Here is a 4,297-nt window from a genome sequence, read left to right as displayed (position 1 = left end):
TTGATAAGGAGGATGGAGCTGTGCTGCTATATGAGGAGAGATCTCAGGAGGCTGGATTGCATCACACTGGTTATGTTCTAAATCAACATCAACATGCTTATAAATGTATATTTAACTCTTACCAGACAATCATTCACACAAAGGATAAATGAGTAAGGTGGGTTTAAAGGCACAAAGTCTGAAATTACACAGTCTGAAAGACACAGATTACTTATTTTCTAAAAAAATATTCTGAATAAATGCTGGAACTTTGAGTCTGTCAAAACTAAGAAGTTTTCCAGTATGGGACAGGGTTTCTCAATACGGCAGACTGACAAACTCTGAGCTTCTCTCCAGACATCTTCTGTTTGCTTCTAGTTATTCTTGTGCTTCTGACTCCCAGTGAAAGGTTTGTTTTCTTTATTATTCCCAATGTCCAGATTATTTTTTTTCTAAAAAAACAAAAGACAATTTCCTTTTATATACAGGTTTATTAAAAGGTATTTACACTCTATATGACTTTATAAAATATTAGTTCACTGTAAATTCTTTGAAAAGCTGCTGTTTGAAAACGTTAATGACCTTATTTTGGCTTCACAGGCTTGACTGGTGATAACAGACAGTCTCTGTTACTGTTCTGTTGGATTATCACTCGGAAGGAAGAGCTGCACCAGAATTATTTGCATAGAAAAGGCACTTTGCATTGGCTGCACATGCTTCAGTGGTCTGGGAGTGTTTATAGCCCTGTGAGTTTAACACTTTATGACTGAGAACTGCCCTTCATGGAAACAGAATCAACAGCAACAATGACTTTAATCACCATCTTCATCTTGGCACTCTTCATTTCTACTCAGGGTAGGAATGCATTTGATTTGAAATATTTAATGAACATGCTATTTAATTGAATAGTTTAAATTACTACGAGTAATAATTCTTTGATGTTTACAGGTCAAAAGATGTTACGTTCAAAGAAAAAAATAATTAAACAAAAACACATAATATTATATTTCCTGACATGTTTTTACAATTGTAACTATTTACTGTATGCTCTGTCTTATTTACAAATTTCAGAAGCCGGAGGACAGGTTACTGTGACTCAGATTCCAGTGAAATCTACTGCTCTAGGACAGACAGTCACTGTGAACTGTAAGATCAGTCCTGCAGTGAACATATATAATTCTAAGTATGTACTAGCCTGGTACCAACAGAAAGCTAGAGAAACTCCTAAACTCCTGATTTATGCAGCAACTACCCATCAAACTGGGATCCCAGAGCGTTTCAGTGGCAGTGGATCTGGGACTGACTTCACTCTGACCATCTCAGGAGTCCAGGCTGAAGATGCAGCAGATTATTATTGTCAGAGTGAGCACAATCTCAGTGGTACCTACTGTATGTGTTCACACAGTCTTATACACCCATACAAAAACCTCCATCAGCAGGACAAAGGCTGAACTGTTGAAGCTGGGACCTACTGCAGGTTCTGAGAGTGAAGGCAGATGTACAGCACACAGACTGTGGAGGATCTCAGCTGTACACAAGCACTGAGTTACAGTGACAAAGCAGAACTTTCTGCATTGACAGGGTTTCCTGTCAACGTAACTCTTAATAACTGAGTTGAATTCATCCCTCGAAACTGCATGATTAATTAGACATTTCTGTTGTGCTTCTGCACACAGTCCTTCATTTCCTAGCTGCAGGTCCGTTTGTTCCAGAATAATTTAGTCAAGGCAAATCGTCTGACACAGTCAGAGGATAGCCAGCTTTCACTACTACAGAGTTAAATGGCAGTAAAACAGACCTGGATCAATTCACACCCTGACAGAGCAAGGAAATCATCACAATAGCTGGTAGAAGAGGTAGAGATTGGGAGACAGTCTCTATGTGTAGTGGTACATCATCAGTGTGTGGTGATGCACAGAAATGAGCAAAAACAGGGTGCAGATTGTAGATTGAAAGAGTACTTGAGCCAGTGGTACCAAAGCGAAGGCAAACAACAGAGGTGACAGTGGGCTCCTAGAGAGACACACTGGGAAGAACTCGGACTGCCTGTCAGCTTCACTGCTGAACGGTTGGCATCTAACACTTTAACCACATTGCTGAATCCTGAGCTCAGACCAATATTATCTAAACCAACCACAGATGTTCCCACTTGAGCTGATCAAGATCATTCTTTACATTTAATTTAAGTTCAAGTTCACATGTATTTGTCATTCCAGCCATATACAAGTATACAGTGGAACAAAATATTGTTTCTCCTGGTCCACGGTGCAATTACAGACAGGACACTGACATAGACATTGTAGGCACAAGGAGATATTAAAAATATTTAATATCAGGACGTCAGCTAGCTGTTCTACTGTTCTGCACATACCTAGTTGCATGCTCAAGGAATATTATCAGGTCCAGCAGCCTTACATGGATTAACTTTGGCTAGTGTCCTCTTTGCATCAGCTGTGGACAGACAAAGCACCTGATCATTGGGAGGAAGTGTGGTTTTCCTCTCAGGCACAACATTCAGTGCTTCAAACCGTGCATAGAAGTTATTCAGCACATCTGGAAGGGAGGCGTCACTGTCACTGGCATGTGGAGTAGTCCTGTAATCAGTAATGGCCTGGATGCCTTGCCACATGCACCGCATATCTGTAGTGTCCAGGAAGTGGCCATGGATTTTCCGTGCATAGGTTCATTTTGCCTCCTTGATGGCATGAGAGAGGCTGGCCCTCGCAGTCCTGAGGGCTGCCTTATCGCCTGATCTAAATGCAGCATCACGGGTTCTTAGCAGTGCACGGACCTCTGCAGTCAGCCATGGCTTCTGGTTGGCCCTTGTGATGATAGATTTAGAGACAGTGACATCATCTATACACTTACTGATGTAGCCAGTCACAGATGCTGCATACTCCTCTAAATTAATGAGATGATCATAGGTATCAGCCTCCCTGAACATATTCCAGTCTGTGTGCTCAAATCAGTCCTGTAATGCTGAGATTGCTCCCTCTGGCCATACTCTGATTTGTTTCAGAACTGGTTTGGCACGTTTGAGCAGCGGTCTGTTTGCTGGAATAAGCATAACAGAGAGGTGGTCAGAGTAGCCCAGGTGGGGGCGGGGAACAGCCTTGTATGCATTGTGGATATTTTTGTTAACTAATTCCATAATGTTCTCCCCTCTGGTTGTAAAATTAACATATTGATTAAATTTAGGAAGAACTCTCTTAAGATCTGCACGATTGAAGTCGCCGGCAACAATGACAAAGCCATCTGGTGAGCAGTTTGCAGATCGCTGATGGCCCCGTAAAGGACTTGCAGCGCCTCTTTCGAGTCGGCGCTGCGTGGGATGTACACAGCCACAAAAAGAACAGTAGTAAATTCCCTTGGTAAACAGAAGGGCCGACACTTAACTGTTATTAATTTCACTGATGATGAGCAGTGACTGGAGACTACTGCAGCATTTTTGCACCATTATTTGTTTATATAAACACACACACCGCCTCCGAGAGACTTACCGGTCGCTGAAACTTTCCAATCCGCATGGAAGGAAAACAATCCATCTAGCTAAATGGGCATATCCAAAATAAGGTCATTTAGCCATGTTTCAGTAAAAATAAAGATGCAGCACTCCTCCATCTTTTGCTGAGTAGCCAGTTGTAATCTAAAGTAATCCAGTTTGTTTTCCAGAGAACATACATTGGAAAGTAAAATTGACAGGAGAGCCTGTCTGCTAGGATTAGCTTACATTTAAGCCCTCTTGCCTCATTTCTGTTTACTTTCACACTGTTTCTGGCACTTCCTCTCTCGGACACCTGCAACAGGTTGCGGCACTGTCCCAGGACCTGATGCTCTCAGTAGGCCAAGGCTACTTAGCTTCTCCGTCAGAATTCTTGGCAGATAATCCTTGCATTGTTTTCCAATTTCCAGCAGGGTCAGACGATCATAGACATTTGGAAAATTCAAACAAGAGACAACATTTAACAGTGGAACAACATTTAGCACCGTTTTTTCCAGATTCGGATCAGCTGCTGCAGCCATGCATGTCGCCATCTTAAATTCCAAGATCTCAAGATCTTCCATTTAGCCGAAGATCAGTAGAGAGGGAGACTTTAGACCCATGTATGATGTGCAGGAGGTGTTAAATTTCACCAGGTGAAGCTCTCTGAAGGTTATTGTCCCACCCAGACCAAGCCTAGATCAGACTGTCCCTCCAAACTAAGCAGCCAGAGGCCTACAGCAGCTATGATAGGGCTGCATAGTTCAATGGCACACTGTGCCTTCTTTACAGTATGGTGTTCTCATTACTGTACTGGGGCATTATGACCTATTGGTC

The 4,297-nt window shown here is 42.2% G+C and overlaps 1 long non-coding RNA gene across 1 annotated transcript; it reads left to right on the top strand.

The window, feature by feature from the left end:
- Positions 1–298: 298 nt before the first annotated feature.
- On the top strand, positions 299–3,838 carry LOC138224044 (uncharacterized). Its single transcript, XR_011182395.1, has 3 exons — positions 299–388; positions 580–834; positions 1,051–3,838. It is a non-coding gene; the product is annotated as an uncharacterized lncRNA (long non-coding RNA).
- Positions 3,839–4,297: the final 459 nt, after the last annotated feature.

This window comes from Lepisosteus oculatus, chromosome 18 (assembly GCF_040954835.1).
Source record: "Lepisosteus oculatus isolate fLepOcu1 chromosome 18, fLepOcu1.hap2, whole genome shotgun sequence".
Lineage (NCBI taxonomy): Eukaryota > Metazoa > Chordata > Actinopteri > Semionotiformes > Lepisosteidae > Lepisosteus > Lepisosteus oculatus.
Note: the sequence above shows the minus strand (reverse complement) of the source record. Positions and strands in the feature narration are given on the sequence as shown.